Raw genomic sequence first — 27,968 nt, 5'->3', positions numbered from 1 at the left:
CTCAGATTAGGTTTTACAAATTGAATCTCCTATACCTGTACTTAAAGGCCTTTTAAATCATGCCACAAAGAAATTACTTGGTTATACTGGAATTTCATTTTATTAAAATCAAGTCTAATCCCACTGCCATAAGCTCTAAGGGACTGTCCAAATTCTTTTATTGCACTAGAATTTATTGCATTAAATATTGTTTGAAATAACTAGGCCACCAGCTGAGGCCTGGGAATCATGGGGTTACACAACAATTTTTGATGATATGGGGTTGGCCTATACACAAACTTCAAATGATCACAGTACTCATTGGGAGGATTAGGCTTTATGTATTTCTGAAAGAGAGAGGGAGGAGAGAAAGGGAAAAGAGAGGAAAAAGAAAAAAGAGAAAGAAAGCTTGATTGCAACTTGAGGAGTAAACAGAAGTTGAAGCAGTCTTTCATTTTGATGAAAGGCATTTGCAACACTTTTTTTCCAGTATGGATTTACACATTTGTTCATAGCAGTTGCTATGACTCAACAGAGGACAGTATCATGTTAATAATCCACATATTAAGGCAGGCTGGCTGCCATATGAGCAATTAGCTCTTATCCCTCACTTCACAGGCAAAAAGAGCAAAAGAAGCCACAGAGTAAAATCCTTTGATTGGGAGGTGGAGGGAGATGAGACAAATCCTCACACTGGACTTCTGGAACATCCCCCTCTCTACAGATGTGTTTGCTCTAACAATGAGATCAAAAGGGAGCGCTCTCTGGAGCTTTCTTCTTAACTGAGAGGGAAACTCTCTTTATGAAAAGATCCCCTGATATCAAACGGTATTTCAACTACTACAAACCAAGTATCCCAGCCTTCCTTGGGTACTCCTTGATTTAACTTTTGTGTAGGAATAGAGAAAAGAAAACTACTTGCTCATTAGAAAGAGAAAAAACGCCTACATAAATAAACGGAACCACATTACATCTGACTTCCTGGGCACCACAGACCCATAGAGAAGAAACTCCTTTCCAGCACTGTGTTTATTTCACTATTTGCAAATGGCTGGCTGATTGGCAGCTACAATATATGAAATAAATAACCATTTCAAAGATCAGGTGTCATGTTCCCTAGTAAGAAACAAAAATGAACATTATCTACCCTCCCCATTCAGTTTATGGAATTTAGCAGGAGAATAGGTTTACTGGCTATCTGATTGCTTGATGCGTTTGTGAGGACATTTTCTGTGATGGTGTGGTTTTATTATTTAGGTTAGATAAGAAATTCTTCCCCTTTCTCTCAGGACATCAGTATTAAGAGTTACATATTCACAAGAAGTTTCCAAAATGAATATTTCTGGAGCAAGTGAAATGTGACAAGAAATTGTGAACTGGGGAGTGATGAGTATAGCTAATTTTTTTTTCTTCCAAGAAAATTAACTACCTGATCTTAAAATCTAAACTTAGCACAAGCCAAGATGCAAACTAGTAAATCTCAAATGCACATTGACATTTGATGTGATGATGACACTGTCCACTTTTAGACACCAATCTTAAAATCAGCACATCAGATTCTAATGTAAAACGTTTTTACAGATTTACAAACTAGCCTCAAAAATTTCTGTTCCAAGATAAGTTAAGAGAAAGGGAGATTCAAATTCATGCATTGTTATATCCCAGTGCACTACAATATCTAGGCATAACAGTATACAGGCACATATGGTAGGCTTTCATTTTCTAACTCCTTTACAAAATGTTAGCTAACTTGTTGAAGGAATCTTTGAAGTGTTTGCTGGGTATCTGAACCATTTACTAGCCTAAGCTGTCTGATCTAAGTCACGTGAGTCACATATGACCTACTACTACTAAATAACAGCATAAAAGGGATGAGTATTTTACAAATCTTTCAAAACAAACTCTAGTTTGTTTTGAAAAAAAAACTCTAGTTCTCTCTTCTCTTTCCCCATCTTCTCCTCTTTTTTAAAAAGATGTTTCTTCCCTATGCCTATACGAAAGGACAGATTCTAGTCAGGCAAAATCAAGCATTGTTTAAAGAGCCTATTTATGAAAATTAACTTATATTTAAGCAAGTCAACATTAATATTTGGATTTCGACTGAAAATATTCAATGGATTACTTTAAAACACTGTTTTTATGGTCAGTCGATACTATCTCTCATAAATGACTTACATTCACACCACAGTTTCCAACTACAACACAAGAACATTAAATATAAAAACCTCTACTAAAGGGCAAAAGGGCAATGGCATTCATGTACTCATGCTCAGGTAGTGTTCAATTATTTGCAATTAAATGTGGAAGAAATATGGGAATTTCAACACCACAGTTTTTAGATCAACCCCTCAGTTTTATGGATATTTATAGCATGTGTCCAGTCTTGCAGAACTCCATCTTCCTCCACCCCATTTGTAATAGAAACTGCTCTTAAACCACTTTAACACATTGTTACTGAGATACTTCTTTTACACAGTACCTACCAAGCAGCAGATCAATACTCTAACACAGAGATTCCGATTCCATTACCACAAAAACCTGTGCAAACAGCCAGATGCTGAACAAAGAGCACAGCTTTCATTCCTACCATGTCTCCACTCCACTGGGAAGAAATATTTTGCTATGGTGGGCAAGTAGAAGTTGGGAAAGAAATAATGGCATTTAAAATAATTAAGAAGCTTTGATTATAGAGAAAGTTTGAAGCATATAGCTAAAACAAATTTCACCTACAAGATGCTTATTGTTTATCATCAAACCCATCTGTTCATCTGCAGTCACAATGCTTCATTTGATGCTTTACAAATTGCCATGACATTAGGCGTTTATGTTGCAGTTCAACACTTAAGACTAAAATGATACAGAAAAGAGATTATAGAAAAGAATGAAAATAAAGCATTGGGTAAGAAATGAGGGAAAAGAGAAGGGAAAGAGGAGAAAATGAAAACATTTTACTGTTCTTTTAAAGCCACTTTCAGTTAAAATTTTGTGACTTCAATTTCTTTCTAAATGTGCTACCAAAAAAGCTTTATTCACAAGCTTTTCATATAGTTATTGTATTTATCTTTCCTTCCTACCATTATTATGATCTGAGGCAATAAAACTGAGTTGAAATATAATTAGAAAGGACAGAGATCTGTCTATATGCAATGATACTAGCAACTTGTGGCACCAGAGGGATTTAACTTCTGTCTAAAACCAATTCTCCCTGTCCTTTCTTACATTATATACTTCTGATTGACTAAGGTTGCAGTACATCCTTTCTAGACCAGCTTTAATCATTTTCACAACTATGGTTGCTATGACAACAGGATGCAGCTTATCTGTGCTGTTTTCATTTTCTCCATTTGAGTTGCCATAACAACACAATCATCCTGCCTTTCTCCAGTATGTAACAACTTTCTCTTAGGATTGTATTCTTAAGGACACTGGACTTCCCCATGAAGAAAGTAACAAAATTTACATAAGAATTTTATTTAAGTAATAAAAAATCCATTTTAAAATCTTTTGAGGGAAGAGTTAATTTGATAGGAACTTTCATCATAAAAAAAAAAAAAAAATTAAAAAAACCCTGAAACCTGAAACCTAAAGACTATCTACCAATAGCAGTGACTTAGTTTTATACAGACTTCCCCAAGCAAAAGATAGCAATATCATCATGATTATGAGCTGTGGCAAACTGTTCATTAATACCTGTCCCAAGCAGAACAATCAAGAATGAATACAGTTCTATACTGCATACTTTGCTGTGGTAATCCAACATCATTTGTTAGGAATACCAGAGCTCTAAGTAGTGGGCTTTATACTAGGTAACCTCCATTTTAAAATCTTTACCTTCAATTCAAGGCTTTCCATGGTAGTAGAATCCTGAAGAAGTTCATACAGTTCAAATTCTTTTATAGTATAAATTGAGTATTTATAAAAACTATTTATAGAAAAGATCAAAGAAAAGCATTTATTGTTCTAAATCGGCGACACAAAACTTTTTGAATATTTTGGCTACTAGATCACCATATCCATTACTAGGACCATCATGTCAGAACATAAAAGTGTTTTTTTTTTTTTTAAAAAAAAACAACTATCGGGGCTTCCCTGGTGGTGCAGTGGTTGAGAATCTGCCTGCCAATGCAGGGGACACGGGTTCGAGCCCTGGTCTGGGAAGATCCCACATGCCGCGGAGCAACTGGGCCCGTGAGCCACAATTACTGAGCCTGCGCGTCTGGAGCCTGTGCTCCGCAACAAGAGAGGTCGTGATAGTGAGAGGCCCGTGCACCGCGATGAAGAGTGGCCCCCGCTTGCCACAACTAGAGAAAGCCCTCGCACAGAAACGAAGACCCAACACAGCCATAAATAAAAATAATAAATTTAAATAGCACTTGGCAAACAAAGAGAGGGAAGAAACAAAAACAAAACAAAAAAAAACTATCAATTGTTAACAACCCTTTGTTGTACCAGTATTTGCTATAACAGGACTCCATATATGCAAAAGCTTATTTTAATTTAATAGCTTAAATCACTAAATTCAGATCTTTTAAGCCCTTTGATCAGCTGACAAAGATACATTAAAATTTCTCCCATAGTGGGAATTCTCTGGCGGTCCAGTGGTTAGGACTCCACGCTTCCACTGCAAGGGGCACGGGTTTGATCCCTGGTTGGGGACCTAAAATCCTGCAAGCTGTGCAGCACAGCCAAAAAAAAAAATTCTCCCATAGTATAAATATCCATGAATATGTATATATATTTATTGCTTACAAACAAAACATGGAAATATTACTATTTGAGGAAAAAATATGCAAATGTTACTAATGTTACTAAGTTCCCCCTTAGTTCCCTAAGGCATCTAAAAGATTATTTACAATATGTAGTATTTTTATAGGATTGAACTAATTTTCACATATTAATATAACAAGACACATTTTAATTTTAATCACAGCTGAGATAATTTAATAAATTTTGTAGTTTGCAGTGAACTGAAAAAGATGATTTATTTAACCAAACCTGAGGATCATAGCAGGATCATTTTCTTAAGTTCATTTTTTAAAGAAAAAATCCTCTAGTCTCCCAACCTCTGAAATAACAATTTAACAATTTGGTTTTTAGCCATTTTTTTTTAAAGACTAAAGAGGAGAGGGTCGGCAAATGTAAAGAGCAAAAATAATGACAGGATCAAGATCTGTTTATGTTTTTGTTTTTCTAATTTATTTATTTAGTTAGTTTTGGCTGAGTTGGATCTTCATTGCTACGTGTGGGCTTTCTCTAGTTACGGCAAGCAGGGGCTACTCTTCATTGCGGTGCGAGGGCTTCTCACCAGGGTGGCTTCTCTTGTTGCAGAGCACAGGCTCTAGGCGTGCGGGCTCCAGTAGTTGCGGCATGGGGGCTCAGTAGTTGCGGCATCGGGGCTCAGTAGTTGTGGCTTACAGGCTCTAGAGCGCAGGCTCAGTAGTTGTGGCGTACGGGCTTAGTTGCTCCACAGCATGTGGGATCTTCCCGGACCAAGGCTGAACCCTGGCAGCGGATTCTTAACCACTGCACCACCAGGGAAGTCCAAGATCTTTTCTTCAGAATCTTTTCCATACAAGAAAATGAGGAACTGCAAAACAATGATAATTAAAAAAAGAAAAAAAAAAAAAAAGGCAGCTAGAGCAAATGGGTAGTTACACTACTTAAAGGAGTGGTTGAGAGAGGGGGGATGGCAGCACAGAGGGTACTGACAGAAAAGGAGAGAAACTAGGACCAAATGGATTCCAATCCTGGGCAACCTGGATAGACTCTCACATGAAAATGAAACCAACAAACTGGGCTAAAATCGTACACAAAAGCCCATCTCTCGCTAACCCTGTTTTCTTCTTTCCATAGTACTGGTAGGAACCTCAAGAAAATCCTCCTTTCTAAGGCTTAAACTCCCAAGTAACTGTTACCTTGCAATGACTTCTAAATTAGCTGAAGCCAGTAGGTCCTAGGCTATAAGCAAGATGATGTAATTTTATTATAGTGCAATAATGTGAATTGAGGTGCTAATGCTGTTGGAATTGGAGTCTCAAGACTGGATTTTTGTGATGCACTCTGATAGGATTGGTGAATTATCTGTGCATGTGTGGCTTAGCATTCTTGGTAACAGCCATGACTCATCCAGAATACCTCTCAAAAGACAGGCTCTGGCCTCATCACCAGGGCAGTCTGCTGCGAACCGACACGCATTCAGATCTATGCTATTGCTATCACACCTGCTGGAACTCACTGGTGGAATTGCTATTCCTGCCCTAATCTGACATGTCTAGCCACACGCTCTATAGGGACTTGCAGGCTACTGGGACAAGCCCCTACCAACTCTTCTCAAGAGTGTGCTATATCCTGTCCAAAGTGGTAAGAATTTTAACCCTTACTCTCTCCAGGTTAGGGCCTTCCTTATTTCTCTTGTCTGTTCCTAAGGTAAGTAGTTATGCTCTACTCATAACTAGTGAGTCTGTGATCTCTGTGTGTTTTGTAGAGAGGAGGAGAGTAGGGGAAGAACCTGCTTTTAGCTTTACTTTTGATACTACTGGGCTGGCCAAAGAGTTCGTTCGGATATATAATTGAGTATTTAAAAGGACAAAAACCCTTATCTCATGAATAAACTAGTGTCCCCAATATAAGCAAAGTGAAGTCCACAAGCCAGGCGAACTGAATACTTCAAAATGGTACTTTTCCTGTGATTTTAAGAGATAAGAATTCTATATATACACAAGAGATCTAAATGTACTTCTACATTCCAAGGTACAATGTAGTGATTTATAAAGCTTAATTATATCAGTCATTGGCAATTAGATCTGGAAAGGTCCAATTTCCAAAACTTAAAAAAATAAGTTATCAGGGCTTCCCTGGTGGCGCAGTGGTTAAGAATCCGCCTGCCAAGGCAGGGGACACAGGTTCGAGCCCTGGGTCGGGAAGATCCCACATGCCGCGGAGCAACGAAGCCCGTGCACCACAACTACTGAGCCCACGTGCCACAACTACTGAAGCCCGCGCGCCTAGAGCCCGTGCTCCGCAACAAGAGAAGCCACCGCATGAGAAGCCCGCCCACCGCAACAAAGAGTAGCCCCTGCTCGCCGCAACCAGAGGAAAGCCCACGTGCAGCAACAAAGACCCAACACAGCCAAAAATAAATTAAAAAAAAAAAAAAAGTTATCAAAGAGTCATCTTCTTTAATAAGAAATTATAATGTACCTTTAGTCATCAATCTCCACCCCTAGCCCTACAAGAATATTAATCTTCCAAAGAGAATTGAAATGGAAACATCTCCTTTTGTCCAGCTAAACAATGTCCATATTCTGTAAAGTCTTTATTTACTATAACATTGGAATAAAGGAAGATCTAGGTATAGATTCCAAGGCAAATACTTAGCTTTAGAAGGGCATGATATACAGTATAAGAAGTCTGCATTATACTGGCTATGCTTGTTTTAAAGATTAGTTTTCTCATTCAAATGCCTTTCAGTGATGTATGAAATTTGAAGAGAATGTGAAAAAAGGCAAAGAACTCAATTCTACCATAAGGCATCTTCCTCCTATGTGTTAGACCAGTTGGTTTCCAATGTGCACATGCCAGGAGGTAGGCAGGATGTTCCTTTGGGGTACAGGGGAAAAAAAATTAAACTTCTACTAAAATTAATTTGATTTTAAAAAGAAATTAATGCTTTCTGATTTTTATAATATAGACTGACACTTGTTCCCTCATTTTAAAAAAAAAAATAAGTTCATCTGTGTCATCTTTTTTTTAGATTCTGCATATAAGTGTTACCATATGATACTTGTCTTTCTCTGTCTGACTTACTTCACTTAGTATGATAATCTCCAGGTCTATCCATGTTGCTGCAAATGGCATTATTTCATTCTTTTCAATAGCTAAGTAATATTCCATTGTATATATGTACCACATCTTCTTTATCCTTTCATCTGTCAACCAACATTTAGGTTGCTTCCATGTTTGTAAACAGTACTACAATGAACACTGGGGTGGCATGTATCCTTTTGGACCATGTTTTTCTCCAGATATATGCCCAGAAGTGGGACTGCTGGATCATATGGTAACTCTATTTTTAGTTTTTTAAGGAACCTCCATATTGTTCTCCATAGTGGCTGTACCAATTTACATTCCCACCAACAGTGTAGGAGGGTTTCCTTTTCTCCACACCCTCTCCATCATTTATTGTTTATATAATAGATTTTTTGATGATGGCCATTCTGACTGGTGTGAGGTGATATTTCATTGTAGTTTTAATTTGCATTTCTCTAATAATTAGCAATGTCAAGCATCTTTTTCATGTGTCTACTGACCATCTGTATGTCTTCTTTGGAGAAATGTCTATTTAGGGCTTCTGCCCTTTTTTTTATTGGGTTGTTTGTTTTTTGGACATTGAGCCACATGAGCTGTTTGTAAATTTTGGAGACTAATCCCTTGTCAGTCGCGTCGTTTGAGACTATTATCTCCCATTCTGTGGGTTGTCTTTTCATTCTGTTTATGGTTCCCTTTGCTGTGCAAAAGCTTTTGAGTTTAATTAGCTCCCATTTGTTTATTTTTGTTTTTATTTCCATTACTCTGGGAGATGAATTGAAAAAGATATTGCTGCAATTTATGTCAAAGAGTGTTCTGCCTATGTTTTCCTCTAAGAGTTTTATAGTACTCGGTCTTACATATAGGTCTTTAATCCATTTTGAGTTTATTTTTGTGGTGGTGTTTAAGAATGACTCCCAAGACTGAACCAGGACGAAACAGAAAATATGAACAGACCAATCATAAGTACTGAAATTGAAACTATGATTAAAACTCTTCCAACAAATGAAAGTCCAGGACCAGACAGCTTCACAGGTGAATTCTACCAAACATTTAGAGAAGAGCTAACACCCATCCTTCTCAAACTCTCCCAAAAAACTGCAGAGGAAGAAACACTCCCAATCTCATTCTATGAGGCCACCATCACCCTGATACCAAAACCAGACAAAAATATTACAAAAAAAGAAAATTACAGGCCAGTATCACTGATGAATACAGATGCAAAAATCCTCAACAAAATACTAGCAAACAGAATCCAACAACACATTAAAAGGATCATACACCACGACCAAGTGGGATTTATCCCAGGGATGCAAGGAGTCTTTAATATACGCAAATCAATCAATGTGATACACCATATGAACAAATTAAAGAAGAAGAACCATATGATCATCTCAATAGATGCAAAAAAAGCTTTTGACAAAATTCAACACCCATTTATGATAAAAACTCTCCAGAAAGTGGGCATAGAGGGAACCTAGCTCAACATAATAAAGGCCATTTATGACAAACCCACAGCAAACATCATTCTCAGTGGTGAAAAACTGAAAGCATTTCTTCTAAGATCAGGAACAAGACAAGGATGTCCACGCTCGCCACTATTATTCAACATAGTTTTGGAAGTCCTAGCCACGACAATCAGAGAAGAAAAAGAAATAAAAGGAATCCAAATTGGAAAAGAAGAAATAAAACTGTCACTGTTTGCAGATGACATGATACTATACATAGAGAATCCTAAAGATACCACCAGAAAACTACTAGAGCTAATCAATGAATTTGGTAAAGTTGCAAGATACAAAATTAATGCACAGAAATCTCTTGCATTCCTATACACTAACAACGAAAGATCAGAAAAAGAAATTAAGGAAACAATCCCATTCACCATTGCAACAAAAAGAATAGAATACCTAGGAATAAACCTAACTAAGGAGGTAAAAGACCTGTACTCAGAAAACTATAAGACACTCATGAAAGAAATCAAAGATGATACAAACAGATGGAGAGATATGCCATGTTCTTGGATTGGAAGAATCAATATTGTGAAAATGACTATACTACCCAAAGCAATCTACAGATTCAATGCAATCCCTATCAAATTACCAGTGGCATTTTTTACAGAACTGGAACAAAAAACCTTAAAATTTGTATGGAGACACAAAAGACCCCGAATAGCCAAAGCAATCTTGAGGGAAAAAAACGGAGCTGGAAAAATCAGACTCCCTGACTTCAGAAAGCTACAGTAATCAAGTCAATATGGTACTGGCACAAAAACAGAAACACAGATCAGTGGAACAGGATAGAAAGCCCAGAGATAAACCCACGCATCTCTGGTCAACTAATCTATGACAAAGGAGGCAAGGACATACAATGGAGAAAAGACAGTCTCTTCAATAAGTGGTGCTGGGAAAACTGGACAGCTACATGTAAAAGAATGAACTTAGAACACTCCCTAACACCATACACAAAAATAAACTCAAAATGGATTAAAGACCTAAATGTAAGACCGGACACTATAAAACTCTTAGAGGAAAACATAGGAAGAACACTCTTTGACATACATCACAGCAAGATCTTTTTTGACCTACCTCCTAGAGTAATGGAAATAAAAACAAAAATAAACAAATGGGACCTAATGAAACTTAAAAGCTTTTGCACAGCAAAGGAAGCCATAAACAAGACGAAAAGACAACCCTCAGAATGGAAGAAAATACATGCAAACAAAGCAACTAACAAAGGATTAATCTCCAAAATATATAAGCAGCTCATGCAGCTCAATATTAAAAGAACAACCCAATCCAAAAATGGGCAGAAGACCTAAATAGACATTTCTCCAAAGAAGATATACAGATTGCCAACAAACACATGACAGGATGCTCAACATCACTAATTATTAGAGAAATGCAAATCAAAACTACAATGAGGTATCACCTCACACCAGTTAGAATGGGCATCATCAGAAAATCTACAAACAACAAATACTGGAGAGGGTGTGGAGAAAAGGGAACCCTCTTGCACTGTTGGTGGGAATGTAAATTGATACAGCTACTATGGAGAACAGTATGGAGGTTCCTTAAAAAACTAAAAATAGAATTACTATATGACCCAGCAGTCCCACTACTGGGCATATACCCAGAGAAATCCGTAATTTAAAAAGACACATGCACCCCAGTGTTCACTGCAGCACTATTTACAATAGCCAGGTCATGGAAGCAACCTAAATGCCCATCAACAGACGAATGGATAAAGAAGATGTGGTTCATATATACAATGGACTATTACTCAACCACAGAAAGGAATGAAATTGGGTCATTTATAGAGACGTGGATGGATCTAGAGACTGTCATATAGAGTGAAGTAAGTCAGAAAGAGAAAAACAAATACTGTATATTAATGTATATATGTGGAACCTAGAAAAATGGTACAGATGAACCGATGTGCAGGGCAGAAATAGAGACACAGGTGTAGAGAACAAACGTATGGACACCAAGGGGGGAAAGTGGTGGGTGGGAAGAACTGGGAGATTGGGATTGACATATATACACTAATATGTATAAAACAGATAACTAATATGAACCTGCTGTATAAAAAATAAATAAAGTTAAATTAAAAAAAAAAATTCCAAAGGAAGCATTTGGACAAGGTAGTGAACCATGCCTATATCCTGAACTTGCTCTATTCCTAGTTACCTGATGTTTGTACTCATTCTTTGAACTACTTCATATTCTTCTAATAAATTATGGTTTTGCTCTTAAACAAAAAAAAACCTCCCAACAAACGTATGTCCAGGACCAGATGGCTTCACAGGCTAATTCTATCAAACATTTAGAGAAGAGTTAACACCTATCCTTCTGAAACTATTCCAAAAAAGTGCAGAGGAAGGAATACTCCCAAACTTATTCTATGAGGCCACCATCACTCTGATACCAAAACCAGACAAAGATACCACAAAAAAAGAAAATTACAGGCCAATATCACTGATAAACACAGACGCAAAAATCCTCAACAAAATACTAGCAATCCGAATCCAACAATACATTAAAAGGATCATACACCACAATCATGTGGGATTTATCCCAGGAATACAAGGACTTTTCAATATTCACAAATCAATCAGTGTGCTACCCACATCAACAAACTAAAGAATAAAAACCATACGATCATCTCAGTAGATGCAGAAAGAGCTTTTGACAAAATTCAACACCCATTTATGATAAAAACTCTCCAGAAAGTGGGCATAAAGGGAACCTACCTCAACATAATAAAGACCATATATGACAAACCTACAGCTAACATCATACTCAGTGGTGAAATGCTGAAAGCATTTCCTCTAAGATCAGGAACAAGACAAGGATGCCCACTCTCTCCACTTTTATTCAACATAGTTTTGGAAGTCCTAGCCACAGCAATCAGAAAAGAAAAAGAAATAAAAGCAATCCGAATTGGAAAAGAAGAAGTAAAACTGTCACTGTTTGCAGATGACATGATACTATACATAGAGAATCCTAAAGATGCCACCAGAAAACTACTAGAGCTAATCAATGAATTTGGTAAAGTTGCAAGATACAAAATTAATGCACAGAAATCTCTTGCATTTCTATACACTAACAATTAAAGATCAGAAAGAGAAATTAAGAAAACAACTCCATTCACCACTGCAACAAAAAGAATAAAACACCTAGGAATAAACCTACCTAAGGAGGTAAAAGACCTGTACTCCGAAAACTGTAAGATGCTGATGAAAGAAATCAAAGACAACACAAACAGATGGAAAGATATACCATATGCTAGGACTGGAAGAATCAATATTGTGAAAATGACTATACCACCGAAGGCAATCTATAGATTCAATGCAATCCCTATCAAACTACCAATGGCATTTTTCACAAAACTAGATCAAAAAAAATTTTTAATTTGTATGGAGACACAAAAGACCCCAAATAGCTAAAGCAATCTTGAGAAAGAAAAACGGAGCTGGAGGAATCAGACTATATACAAAGCTATAGTCATCACAACAGTGTGGTACTGGCACAAAAACAGAAATATACATCAATGGAACAGGTCAGAAAGCCCAGAAAGAAACCGATGCACCTATGGTCAATTAATCTACGACAAAGGAGGCAAGAATATACAATGGAGAAAAGACAGTCTCTTCAGTAAATGGTGATGGGAAAACTGGACAGCTACATGTAAAAAAATGAAACTAGAACATTATTTAACACCATACACAAAAAATGGTTCCATCATTTGATCTGATATTAGACAGTCAAATGTGTCACCTACAAACCAACTGTTCCACTGGAAGACTGGGAGTTCCATAATACAAAGGGGTTGGCAGTTATGGCCCCTCATTCGTTCATTGTTTTTTAATTATTTTTTCTACTTTTCAAATTTGTTCTAATTAAAAAAAAAAAAAAAACTCACTTAGGGACTTCCCTGGTGGTCCAGTGGCTAAGATTCTGTGCTCCCAGCGCAGGGGGCCCAGGTTCAATCCCTGGTCAGGGAACTAGATCCCACATGCCACAACCAAGAGTTCACATGCCGCAACTAAAAGAAAAAGATCCTGCATGTTGCAACAAAGATCCTGCACTCGGCAACGAACATCCCACGTGCCACAACTAAGACCTGGCGCAGCCAAATTAAAAAAAAAAAAAGCTCATTTATGAAAAATTATCATATGGACATCAAAACTGAAAAACAATGTTGTTAGATTTACTCCCTACAATGACTTCATGAGGTAGGATGCGTGGTTTATCATTACCCCTATTTTACAAGATGAGAAATAGGAAGAAAGTATAGACAGGAAACAGAACCAACGGCTAAGCAACTCCAGCATTTGTCTAAGGGTCAAATGGTTATTAAACCATCTGGCTCAAGAGAGTGCTCTTTCATTATACACCATTGCCTCTTAACATTTAAAAAACAAAACAAAACAAAACCAAAAAAACAACCAAAAAAAAAAAAAAAGCCATCTTCCCTACCAAAGGTTTTCAAATTTTAGTATTTAATACATGGTAGGTGTCTTCTAGGTGAGTCCTAGAAAACTCCTTATAGAATCTAATTTAAACTAATCTCCAAGAAACAAGAAAAAGTGGTGGCCTCTGGGGAGGGAAAATAAATGCTACAAAGATGGGTAAAGAGATTTTCTGATATATACCCTTTTTTACTTTTTGAGTTTTGTACTGTGTTGCATGTTTTACATATTCAAAAACAAATATTTTGGGGCTTCCCTGGTGGCGCAGTGGTTGAGAGTCTGCCTGCCAATGCAGGGGACACGGGTTCGAGCCCTGGTCTGGGAAGATCCCACATGCCGCGGAGCAACTAGGCCCGTGAGCCACAATAACTGAGCCTGCGCGTCTGGAGCTTGTGCTCCGCAACAAGAGAGGCCGCGATAGTGAGAGGCCTGCGCACCGTGATGAAGAGTGGTCCCCACTTGCCGCAACTAGAGAAAGCCCTCGCACAGAAACGAAGACCCAACACAGCCAAAAATAAATAAATTAATTAATTAAAAACAACAACAACAACAAAAAAGCAAATATTTTTAAAACTCCATATTTTGATCTCTATCAATAGTTAACTTCTATATATCAAGGCTTATTATAAAGCTATGTGAATAAAGCTGCATGGTACTGATACAGGGATAAATAGAAAAATATACAGAATAATGAATCCAAAATCAGACCAATGCATGTAAGGACATGATTTATGATGGAGGTAGCTCTGCAGATCAGTGGAGAATACATATTCGTCCAGTAGATGATGCTGGGGGACATTGGAAATCCACATGGAAAAAAATGACATGAAATTCCTTCCTCACAAACACAAAGATCAATTCTAGAGAGACTAACATTCTAAATGTGAAAGGCAAAACTATCAAGCTTCTAGTGGAAAATATGAGACTATTTTCATAACCTTAGGGTAGAAAAAGCTTTCTTAAAGAAGTCATGGGCTTCCCTGGTGGCGCAGTGGTTGAGAGTCTGCCTGCCAATGCAGGGGACACGGGTTCGAGCCCTGGTCTGGGAAGATCCCACATGCCGCGGAGCAACTAGGCCCGTGAGCCACAACTACTGAGCCTGCGCGTCTGGAGTCTGTGCTCCGCAACGGGGGAGGCCGCGATAGTGAGGGGCCCGCACACCGCAATGAAGAGTGGCCCCCGCTTGCCGCAACTGGAGAAAGCCCTCGCACAGAAACGAAGACCCAACACAGCCAAAAATAAAAATAAATAAAATAAAGAATTATAAAGTAGCATAATTATTTAAAAAAAAAAGAAAAGAAGTCATAGAAGCACTAATTAAACACACACACACACACCCTTCATCTATCAATCACATCCAGTGGAAGAAACACAAGCTCAACCACAAACAAAACAAAAAGAGTCAAAAGGGAACCAACAAGGCTCTGATTAGGGAAATGTGGGCTCTAATCCAGGCTGTCATCAACTGTAACCCTGAACAAGTCACATGACCTCTTTGGGTCTCAGTTTGCTCTTTTTTTTTTTAAGTAGAAGCATTATATAACTTTTATTTTATATAAGTCCACAGATGCTTGTACAACATACAATGACTACTTCTGAAGCTCATAGCGTTTTTTTCCATGGCACAAAGAGACAGAAAGGTTAGTGACACACACATGTTACAATGACTCTGGGTGGAGACCTAGAGAGCACACATTCCAGAGGGAGGGCGGGGGTACCTGCACAGCGACTGCCCCACTAAGCCACTGCAGGAGGACAATGGAGAGGCGAGACCCGGAACCATGGAACCATCGTGGGCACAGGCCCCCAGTCACCACAATAAGATGACTTATTTGAAAAAAACCTCATTACGAGGCACCCAAAGCTGTTCTGCTTTTTCCATTGTAAGCTATTACAGTGTAATAAAACTTTACTCTTTACCAAATCTTAGGCCAGTGTTTTACTTGGATGGTTCTTAAATACAAATATTGACTTTTGTTTGCCCTTAGTGCTCACATAAGAAATCAGTTCCTTGTAAAATATGTCTGATAACAGAGTTTGGACCAGCCAACACTTTGTCATTGTCAGCTCACGGCTGTATGCAACTAACAGTATCACGCACCATGGAATGTTTCAGGAACTTGTTCATATCCCAGGGAAGCAAAGACTACAAACTACAAGTGCAAAGTTGGAGGAAATGTGAAAGTAGAGAGACGGCCAGAAACGTTTGGTCGTAAGGCGTAGAAGCCCCAGCTAATCAGACTGTTCCACAAAGTTACTCTTCACGTAAACATTTAAAAAACAGAACTTACATGATGGCTTTCCCATTCCTACAGAAAACATCACAACTGACATTCATTTTAATTTTCTAAAAAAGTTCAACCCAAAGAGCAGGGTTGGTGTTTAAAACTTAAACTGTATAAAATATTTACAAAACATTATTTAAGCCCCCTCCCTCCCATCCTTAGCACTTAATAAAATCCAAATGGCCTAATATGAAAGTTTCCCACACAACAGTTTAAAAAGCATCTACCTGATACATGATTTTTAGGTTCGGTCATGATTGTTTTAAAGTTTTATTGTAGGCTTTGTTGCTGGATACAAAATAAAGGCATACAACTGTCACAAGTAGGGCAGGATGTACAAAGTCTGAGCTGTAAAAACCATTTCAAAATATAAACTCGTTTTTTTGGAACACTGTATCAAAGGCTGCCTGTATTAATACCTTTGGCATAAAACAGTAACGTTTCCCTCGAACAGCAGACAAAACCCATCCTGGGCTTCCCTGGTGGCACAGTGGTTAAGAATCCGCCTGCCAATGCAGGGGACACGGGTTCGAGCCCTGGTCCGGGAAGATCCAGTGCGCCACAACTACTAAGCCTGCATGCCACAGCTAATGAAGCCCGCACACCTAGAGCCTGTGCTCTGCAACAAGAGAAGCCACCGCAATGAGAAGCCTGCACACCACAACGAAGAGCAGCCCCTGCTCGCCGCAACTAGAGAAAGCCCGCGCACAGCAATGAAGACCCAACACAGCCAAAAATGAACAAATAAAATAAATTTATATATGAAGAAAAAGCCCATCCATACCTTAACACACAACCGGATCTTCTTGGAACTACTCTTCCAGCCTAGTCTCAACCACCCACATTCGTCACCACTCCCTCTGTGCGTCATGGACGCGGAGGAGACAGGGAGGTAGGTAACCAAGAACGTCCATCCCACACAAGCACCGTGCAGACAGCAGGGATCCAGCGTGGGCCACCCAGGCCCCACGGACACACATCCTCATCCACAGTCACACACGTCCCTTAAACTAACATGAACACACACACTGACTGGACCCAAAGGGACCTGCATGTCCTCTCGGTCTGCTCGCCGAAGGCCACTCCACACTGTGAAAGAATCAGAGGCAGAGACAGGAAGGGATTTCCAGGTGACAGCTACACTGACAGCAGGCAAGCCATCCTGAGGCTGCTGGTGTGAGCGGTGGTCCTGTCTGGACGCCAGAACAGAGTCTGGGGCCGTGTTTAATTTCTTCTAAGCAAAGGGCAGGGCATCCGCTGGGGGCAGTAAGCCTCGCTTAACGGGGCAGAAGGCCGAGGAGGAAGGAATGGAGTCCACCGGGCAGTGGTTTGTGCACTATGCCTGTGAGCAGGCCAGGCGGCCTTCCCGGGATGGAGTGGGTCAACAAGGAGGGCAGGGGAAGGGGCATCTTTGCCCTTGGTCAGACCTTGCGGGGTCCCAACAAGCACCAGACCACAGATCAGCCAAAGGGACAACAGGCCTGCCCCTTCAACAGATCTGGGCAATGTAGATCCGCTCCCGCTCCTCGCCCTCGTCCTCGTCCAGGTGGTGGGAGCAACTGGCCACCCCACCTGTGGCCTCCAGGAGCGCGCTGTCAGGTCCCCGGCCATCCTGGGCCTCAAACAGCAAAATATTCAGGGTCTCCTCATAGATCCGGGCTTCGGGGAACTCTACCTTGGTCTGTTTCTTCTCCGTGGCGTAGACGATAGAGGTACAGCAGACTTCAGCGATCTTGCGGCCCTGGCTGTAGAAGGACCAGCAGCAGATTTCATCCCCAATGACATCCTTTATGAACAGGACCCTTCCATTAAAGCACAGAGACAGCTTATCAAACAGTTCGATGTTCTTCAACATACCGTTGTCAGAATTGCTGGTATACGAGTATTTGTTGTTACTTCTGTTGTAGGGCAACTTCACGGCTGGCTTATTTGAAGTCACTATAAGTTTCTGTTCTTCCTTGGATGAGGTGATAACAGGAACTCTGCAGAAAGGCTTATAAGTATCTTTGTTTTGCAGGGCTACCTGGCACTCTTCCACCAGGCCCTGGACCAGGTAGTACTTGGCTTCTGCCTGCAGCTCCTCAATCTCCCGGCGGCTCTCGGGCAAGAGGACCGCCCCGTCACAAAGGTAATTGAGTATCGTACCATAGAGCTTCCCACACCGGTCTATGAGGATCCAGCCTTCACTGTCCGTGAGCACCTCTATGCGCCTGCTGAACACGGCCTTCAGCATAGTGTCCTGCTTGGTCAGCGTCTGCATGGTGGTGTGGTACAGGACTCCACCCACGTTCAGCTTCACGTACTTGGAGCTGGGGCTCGTGCCCTTGAACGAAGTGGTGCGGGTCGCAGCCACTGGTACTGCTGAGCTCACCACACTTTCTCCTGACATCTCTTCCATGAAAAGCCGGAGGACACTGGAGTCTCCAAACCCGGACTGAGAGAGACAGGAAACACCCAGCTCGCGTGAGCCTGGGGCGGAGGCGAGGCCTTCGCTCATTTTTAAAAGGAAGAAGTCATAGTCTATGATCCAAACAAAGCCTTTTGCCCAAAGTGTACTACTACTGATCTAAAATGACCACAAACCACTGTTTCTTGAATGAGCTAAGTAGGTGGACAGATTCCCAGTGTTGATACCTTAAGAGGATGAAGAAAAAGGGAAAACGATGTTTCCCAGCCCTCCCAGAGCTGAAGAGTATAAATAACTGAACATGCTGACAGTGTTTAAGGTTCACCGTGATAGAAAAGAGTGTATTCCAAATCTCCTAGATGTAAAGTGCACTTACTAGGGTAAATTGACGTTGCTGGGCATTTGCTTGGTCATACTCTTTCTTTAATAAAACTGATAAAAGTAGAAAGAGCATGGTAATATCAGTAGGATAGCAATTAAAGTATTAAGTGTTATCTATCCATATATCCCTGACAAGTAAAATTCTGTCATCACAGATAGGGATAAATTGCGGCTGCCTGCCTGGGTGGCTAGGGGGATGAGAAAATTAAGAACAGGACATTCCAGTAGGATGTTTGATACCCACCAGTCAAGTCTGTACCCTTTTTCCTGATACTACCAAATAACATAATATTTCATTAGCTTCTCAAAATGCCATTTTATGATGAAGCTCAAACCTGATAGTCATACCCTTATTAAAGTCACAACTAGTTATGTTGAAATGGTAACTATCAACAACAAATTTTAAATTAAAATACATTATGTAACAACATTAAAATAAGGCTAGATCGGGACCCATGGATAGGATTCAAGGATCTCTGAAACTCTTGAAATCATGTACAAAAGGTATACACACGTGCATGTCTTGGGAGAGTATCTCATGACATACAAAAGATTTTCAGTGAGGTCCATGAACAAAAAAGTTTATGAAACTTTGAGTTAGATGACCCCTCTAGACTCAAAGCCCACACAAATTTAGTGACATCTCAGTTAAACCAAATAACTGACCCACTTATTAAGGAAGTAGAACTTTGTCTCCTTCTGATTCATCGCATTTTCTCTTAATCCAAGTTCAATAAAAGTCAGTCTCACTTTAAAATAAAAATTTTTTAAACTTCATGGCTTCAATTAAGCAATTAAAAATTCAGCCCAATAGTGCCCTCCAGGGTTTCCCTGGTGGCGCAGTGGTTAAGAATCCACCTGCCAATGCAGGGGACACGGGTTCGAGCCCTGGTCTGGGAAGATCCCACATGCCGCGAAGCAACTACGCCCGTGCGCCACAACTACTGAAGCCCGCATGCATAGAGCCCATGCTAGGCAACAAGAGAAGCCACTGCAATGAGAAGCAGGCGCACCGCAACAAAGAGTAGCCCCCTCTCGCTGCAACTAGAGAAAGCCCGCACCCGGCAATGAAGACCCAATGCAGCCAAAAATAAAAAATAAAAAAATAGTGCCCTCCAATTTCAAAACTCAAATTTTAACTACAATATATTCTATTTCTCAATGAGAAAGAGAATCTCTTCTTTAATCCCTTCCACCAGGCATCACTCTTTCTAGGTTCTGGGTACATTTTCACATCAATTGAAAACAAGATCTCACTCTTTCTTACTGGTTTACATAATTAATTGGAATTGTTAGTCCAAATTCATCAATCCCTGAGCCTTTTTAATTAATTTATTTATTTTATGTATTTATTTTTGGCTGTCTTGGGTCTTCGTTGCTGCGTGCAGGCTTTCTCTAGTTGCAGTGAGCGGGGGCTACTCTTCGTTGAGGTACGTGGGCTTCTCATTGCAGTGGCTTCTCTCGTTGCGGAGCATGGGGTCTAGGCACGCGGGCTCAGTAGTTGTAGCACTTGGGCTCAGTAGTCGTGGCACTTGGGCTCAGTAGTCGTGGCTCACGGGCTCTAGACTGCAGGCTCAGTAGTTGTGGTTCAAGGGCTTAGTTGCTCCGCAGCATGTGGGATCTTCCCGGACCAGAGCTCGAACCCGTGTCCCCTGCATTGGCAGGCGGATTCTCAGCCACTGAGCCACGAGGGGAGTCCCAATCCCTGAGCCTTGGAAAAAGCTACTAGTCAAATCCTAGTCTGGTCAAAGTTTGGTGACTGATTCCCACTTCTGCTTCATAAGTACATACTGAAAACACACACACACACAACTTACTAATAAGAACTATAATTTACCACCAACTACTCATAAGAAATTATAGCTCTGCTGACTGGCAAGTAATTTGCAAAAGCAGATCAGTTTAGCTGCATAAAATAAATATCTACCTGCACGTACAAGCACCAGTCAGGGCGTGAAATTAAACTTTTTATTCGGAAGTAAAGAGCTGCTTCAAGGCTGTGATTTAGTCTGGGAAACAAATAGTAAGGTCATCCTTTTCTTTCTGATGTCTATAGCATTTCTAATAGGGGAAGCAAGGGAGGAGGACAATCAGGCCAAATTCCATAGAAGCAAAAATATCTCTATGACATAACAAATGTGCCACTTGCTTTACTAATTGCACAGACTTAACAGAACCAAGTTGGTGAAATGTATGCAGGGATCACTTAAATTCTGAAAGCCCAAAATGACCACAATGGACATCTCATTCGGTCAAAACTAAGGGATCAGTGTTTAAGTGAAGTAAAGAAAATTCCAACAGATATAAATGCCACAGTAAGTTTTAAAACAGCCTACAGCCATTTTCATTACAACACAATTTTGGATTAGTCAGATTAATGAGATCCTATTCAGTAATTTAGCCAATTCCCACAATTTTTCCAACATTTATCAAAATCAACTAACACAAACTTCAACTTATTTCACTATACTATAACCACACTACTCTCACGTCTAGCAGAGGAAGCAAACAGGTAGAAAAGAAAAAAAAAAAAGCCCAAATAATTATGAGCAAATTGCCTTGAAAGGCCTAGAGAAGCCACAGTGAGTCTCGAAGTGTGATCCCAGAACCAGCGGCATCATCTGGAAACTAGTTAGAAATGCAGATTTTCAGGCTCCACCCCAGGCCTATGGAATGGAAAACACAAGCCCTCCAGGAACTTCTGTTGCAGCTTTTACTACCACAAGCCTTTAAAAACTAAACCCAATTATTTAAGCAGCTTTAGCAGTGTTTTCCACTGAAGATAAAAATTATAAAGCATATAACCTATAAATTAGAATGTAGGGGCTTCCCTGGTGGCGCAGTGGTTGAGAATCTGCCTGCCAATGCAGGCGACACGGGTTCGAGCCCTGGTCTGGGAAGATGCCACATGCCACAGAGCAACTAGGCCCGTGAGCCACAATAACTGAGCCTGCACGTCTGGAGCCCGTGCTCCGCAACAAAAGAGGCCGCGATAATGAGAGGCCCGCGCACCACGATGAAGAGTGGCCCCCACTTGCTGCAACTAGAGAAAGGCCTCGCACAGAAACGAAGACCCAACACAGCCATAAATAAATAAATAAATAAATAAATAATCAACTTTTTTAAAAAAAATTAGAGTGTAAAAAGTACATTTTAATTAGGCTAAGTTCAAAAACAAAAATAAAGGGATTTCCCTGGTGGTGCAGTGGTTAAGAATCCGCCTGCCAATGCAGGAGACACGGGTTCGAGCCCTGGCCCAGGAAGATTCCATATGCCGTGGAACAACTAAGCCCATATGTCACAACTACTGAGCCTGCACTCTAGAGCCCGCAAGCCACAACTACGGAGCTCGCGTGCTGCAACTACTGAAGCCCGCACACCTAGAGCCCGTGCTCCACAACAAGAGAAGCCACCGCAATGAGTAAAGCCCACACACCGCAATGAAGAGTAGCCCCCGCTCGCCGCAACTAGAGAAAGCCCGAGCACAGCAACGAAGACCCAACGCAGCCAAAAATTAAATAAATTAACAAATAAATGTATAAAAAATAAAATTAAAATGACAAAGTTTACACATTATCTTCTCAAAGTAGGAAACAGTCACCATTTCAAAGTCAAGAAGGAAAAAAAGACCAAAAAAACAAACACTTAGAACTGCCTAAAAATAAATGGGCTGATTTTACAACTTCTACAGAACAATCATCAGTGGATGCCAAAACTATTGGGAGAAACAATGTTGGGAAACAAGTTATTTACACAGTTTCCAAGTTTCACTCCACTGAGCACTTATTAATTCCAAATATACCTTTACAATGGAGAAATCTGGTGAATACAGCCTTAATAAAATGATCAAACTTAGCATCACCGATAAAGGAACAAAATAGCATCGTGTACTTTCTGACGTAATGCACTAAGAAACTACAACATATATTCCTGCCAAATTTTTTAACCTGAATCTAACCATGGACAACAATCAGACAAATCCAAATGAGAGACATTCTGTAAAACTTGCCTGGACTCTTCAAAAACTTCAATTTCAAGAATAAAAAGACTAAGGAACTATTGTAAATTAAAGGAGACTAAAGAGATATAACTATGTGTAACATGTGATTGGATCATCAATTTTAAAAAAGGAGGCTATAAAGGACACTACTGGAACAACTGGGGAAATCTGAATATGAACTATATATTGAATAATAAAATGTTATCACTGTTAAATCTCTTGAGTGGGATCTTGCATTGTGGTTATGAAAGACAATGCCCGTGTTCTTAGGAAATATGTGCTTTAGTAGAGGTGAAATATCATGATGTCTACAACTTTCAAATGATTTAGAAAGGAAAGTATAGCTATACAGAGAGGAAAAAAATCAAATATGGCAAAATGTTAACACTTGGCCAATCCAGGTGAGGGGTATATGAATGCTTTTCTCAATTTTTCTATAGATTTGAAAGAAGACTGATACCACCCATTCCCCTCTTCAAATCCATATTTCTCCAACTGTATGCTTTTTTTAAAAATTATTTATTTATTTATTTATTTGGCTGCACCGGGTCTTAGTTGTGGCATGCAGGATCTAGTTCCCTGACCAAGGATCCAACCCGGGCCCCCTGCTTTGGGAGCGTGGGGTCTTAACCACTGGACCACCAGGGAAGTCCCTCCAACTGTATGATCTTAAGGAAGTAACTTAACCTCTCTGTACCTCAGTTTCCATGTCTGTAAATTAGGGATAATAACAACACATACCTAATAAGGTGAGAGGATCAAATGAGTTAATATATGTTGAGTGCCTAGAATCCTACACTGTACATACTGAGCTATAAGTGTTTTCTGCCATTATTGTTGTTATTTTATTATTACTACTGCTTCCACAACCCAAGGTTAGAGAGATAAAGAAATGTAGCTTGGACGCTCACAGTCCTATATATAACTTCCAAAATATTTTCACTATTTATAATTTCACCTAGTCCTCACAACAGCTCTTTGAAGTAGGAAGAGAATTATCATCGCTTTCCAGATGAGGAAAATGAGACTCGGAGGTTAAGCAACTTGCCCAAAGTTTTCTAACTTCTAGAAAGTAGTATAAGTGAGATGAGAACTAGGTCTTGTTTTCACTATAGCACAATATAAAATTTACATCCCAATCTTAACTGATTAGAAGGTATTTCAAAGAAAGCACACCAAGAAGACATGTAGAACTCCGGTACTGTCAGTTAGAGACAAAAGAAGTTATCACTAGTCCATTCAGCAAAACAGATGTCACTTTCCAGAGCTTTGATATTCTCCTTAAATACCCTTGAAAACAAGGACCAAAAAATATGAACTCTTATAAAAAGAGATTTATTGTATTTTTATAGCTTATTACATACCTTGTAACAATCATTTTGTTAAACGTGAATGTCAGTTTTATCTTCGGTCCCTTTTTTCCTGGCTATTTACAAGCTTTGTAAGAATTGTTCCTTAATTAAGTCTAAACATAGCTTTATATAAATGGATTCCTGGAAATAAAATGTTCAGACTTAAGAAATGATTGTTACAGAGACTGTAACAGGCCGTAAAAAAAGAATGCCACTTTAAACAAAGATTTCTTATTTTAATTAAAAATATAATCATCAGAACATTCCTACACTTAACAGAACCATTTAAAGAAGCTTCTTTGGAAAAAAAAAATATGTAGTATCTTATGCAGGCTTCCGTGTATAATTTGTAATAATTTAAATCAAAGTCTCAGTTGATCCTATGGTATGAATTCTTATATTCTGTACCCACACTTTAATGATACATTGAAAGAGAAAGAGTTCCAAATGAGATAAACATCATTTCTAATTCTTTTTAACATGAATGCTTTCAAAAGATTATGAGTATTTTTCCATAAGATATTGATAAAACACATTTAAGAATATTTAAGAAACACTTTTTAACATGACCACATATAAACATATCTAGGATCACACAGTTTATTGATGCAGTAGGTATATGTCAAGTAGAAGGACTATATCCAGTGGACTACCATATAATCAAAAATGATACATACCTGCATAAAAGGAGTTTCTATTCTCAAACTCTGATAAAAGCTGAAACAATCATTCTTATTCTCAAAACATCACACCTGAATAAGATTGGAGGGTGTGAAAAACCTTTAGAAGCATGATTTGATAAGGCAGGATTCTTTTCGATTAATTCATTTGACTTACTTTTAAATTGTCCGTTTCTAACCTAAATCACGTAAAATTTGTAAAGTTAGACAAGATTCCAAGAGAGAATGAAGTAGATCTTATAAGCTGTCACTATAATTAACTGCAATTTGAAAAACAGATGCATCAATATTCCTCTACTTAAGTCATCTTTTCTAAATTACACTGAATGCTACACATGAGTCACTACTTGACTGTCTATTTCTGCAGCAATATATTCCTGGAAACTGCTTCTAAGTGGACTATATTCTCCCAGGGAAACAAGTTCTAATCAGGAGACTACTTCCTAACTGAGGACTTGGTATCAAAGAAAAGTACTGACACGCCTAATAACATCAAAACAAAGATTCAATAATTATAAACCTCTATCATTATTAAAAATAAAGAAATTGGGCTTCCCTGGTGGCGCAGTGGTTGAGAGTCTGCCTGCCAATGCAGGGGACACGGGTTCGAGCCCTGGTCTGGGAAGATCCCACATGCCGCGGAGCAACTAAGCCCGTGAGGCACAACTGTTGAGCCTGCGCATCTGGAGCCTGTGCTCCGCAACAAGAGAAGCCACGACAATGAGAAGCCCGCGCACCGTGTTGAAGAGTAGCCCCCGCTCGCCGCAACTAGAGAAAACCCTCGCACAGAAACGAAGACCCAACACAGCCATAAATAAATAAGTAAATAAATAAATTTATTAAAAAAAAAAAATCCTTCCTATGATCCAGGCTGTGTGCTAAGACTTTGCATGTCTTGTGTTATTTAAAACAAAACAAAACAAAACAAAACAAAACTATCAGGTAATCAGATATTTTTCTTTTTCATTTGCCTGTCTCCTCAGTTTAAAAGCCACAAGTGCTCTACATAAGACCAAATGCCACCAGAAAAAAATACTCTTAAGTCACTCTCTCATTCTCACTGTCACAGGGCTTACTTGAAACTTTGTATCTAGGTTTCAAAGTACCCCTCACTTCATTGAAAAGCCATGAACATTCATTAGCACAAACTCCTTTCTAAAATATTTACAAAAAGTCTTTCATAGAATGCTAATGTTACAAAAGTCTTTCATAGAATGTTTCACAGAACATTACATCACTCTAATGACCATTCTTCTGATTCTTCTTAGGATGACTAGCTTTTGTGTTTGAGCCCAATAGATAAAGTCATCAAGAACTGAGGTATTCATTAGGGAAATGCAAATTAAAACCACGATAAGATACTACTATATACCTATTGGAATGGCTAAAATAAAAAATACTAACAATCCCAAGTGCTGGCAAGGATGCAGAACTAGAACTCTCACACACTGCTGTCGTAATGCGAAATGTTACGGCCACTCTGGAAAATAGTTTGGCAGCTTCTTATAAAGTTAAACAACACTAACCATATGACCCAGCAATTCCCCTCCTGGGTATTTACCCCAAAGAAATGAAAATTTATGTTCCCACAAAACCTAAGCACAAGTGCTTATGGCAGCTCTACTTATAATCACCCAAAACCAGAAACAACCCAAATGTCCTTCAACAGATGGATAAACAAAATGTGGTACAATCCATACAATGGAATACTACCAAGCAATAAAAAGGAATGAACTATTGATACATGCAACAACTTGGATGAATCATCTAAAAGGCATTATGCTGAGAGAAAGAAGTCAGTACGAAAAGATTATATATTGTATGATTCCATTAAATGACTTTCTCAAAAAGATAAAACTAAAGTGAGGGAGAATAGATCACAGTTCCCAGGAGTTAGGAAGACAGGGAGATAGTACAAGGTAGTTTCTTGGGGGATGATGGAACTGTTGTGTATCCTGATAGTGGTGGTGGTTACATGAATCTACACATGTGTTAAAATTCTGAGACCTGTACACTAAAAAAAAGTCAATTTTACTAAACGTTAATTTTTTAAAGAAAAAACCAAGACCAAAAACATGCACACAGCAGACATGAATACACGTTTAAACAGTAAAATGGAATAGGGGTGGAATGTCTATTCAATAAACCTTGGAAGCCTGTGTGAATTATTTTGAACTAGAGTTTTGTTGTAAAAGTATTACCACCACTATATCCGTATGGACTAGAAAGCCCCTTCACATTTACCTCATTTAACTGTATCAAATTACATCTTCCTCTAATGCTGTGGCTGATGCTGCTTTTAATCTAAGGGATGAAGATAAAAAGACCTTTTCAGACAATTTCTCACTAACCAGAAAGCCTGTGGCTTTGTGCCTCTCACTTGAGGTCAGCTTGAGGACCCTGCTCAAAAGAACAACTCTAATCTATGTAATTGTACAAAAGACTAATCTTTCATCATAAACTTCCTTACCATTCAGTTATGCCTATTGCTTTAAGCAACACTTCAATGATTCCTCAAACCTCTCCCTTCATTCCTTGACATTACCTCAAGACATTACCTTAAGAGCACTATGAAACAACGGTTGAGGTAGTCTGTTGTCATTTATCTTCACGTATGTGATAGGGTCATGGAATATTAACAATAAAAGTAATGTTAGAACTATCCACAACCTTTTCATAGCACCAGCAGGGACTACCAGTTTATTGTGACGTGATTTTAACATACCTAGAGTGGCCACATTTGGGGATGTTGCTATTGTTCTTCAACTAGATATATCTCTTATAAATGGCATTATCTTGTTAATTTTTCTGCCCCTATGGTTCACCAAATTCTCCAGCTGCAAACAGCACCCAGAAGTAAATTGTTTTTAGAAACCAACTTAGTACTAATCAGTTGGAACTCAGAGATTCTAAGCCTCTGCCATGAAGTTTGTCTCATTCTGCCTTCACTGCTTTTTTCCAGCTTTACTGAGATATAACTGACATAACACTGTGCAAGTGTAAGGTGTACAACATGTTGATTTAATATACGTACATACTACAAAATGATTATCACCTGCCTCCACTCTTAAATCCAGTTAACTCAGCTGCTTCCTGCTATGTTCCCC

At 39.2% G+C, this 27,968-nt stretch overlaps 1 protein-coding gene and 1 pseudogene across 5 annotated transcripts in view; both read right to left on the bottom strand.

Annotated features, from left to right (window-relative positions):
- Nucleotides 1-27,968, bottom strand: part of BTRC (beta-transducin repeat containing E3 ubiquitin protein ligase) — a 178,062-nt gene that overhangs the window by 134,997 nt on the left and 15,097 nt on the right. The gene's annotated exons all lie outside the window — the stretch shown is intronic.
- On the bottom strand, nt 17,531-18,538 carry LOC137767770 (BTB/POZ domain-containing adapter for CUL3-mediated RhoA degradation protein 3 pseudogene; annotated as a pseudogene).

Source organism: Eschrichtius robustus, chromosome 7 (assembly GCF_028021215.1).
Source record: "Eschrichtius robustus isolate mEscRob2 chromosome 7, mEscRob2.pri, whole genome shotgun sequence".
Taxonomy (NCBI): domain Eukaryota; kingdom Metazoa; phylum Chordata; class Mammalia; order Artiodactyla; family Eschrichtiidae; genus Eschrichtius; species Eschrichtius robustus.
Note: the sequence above shows the minus strand (reverse complement) of the source record. Positions and strands in the feature narration are given on the sequence as shown.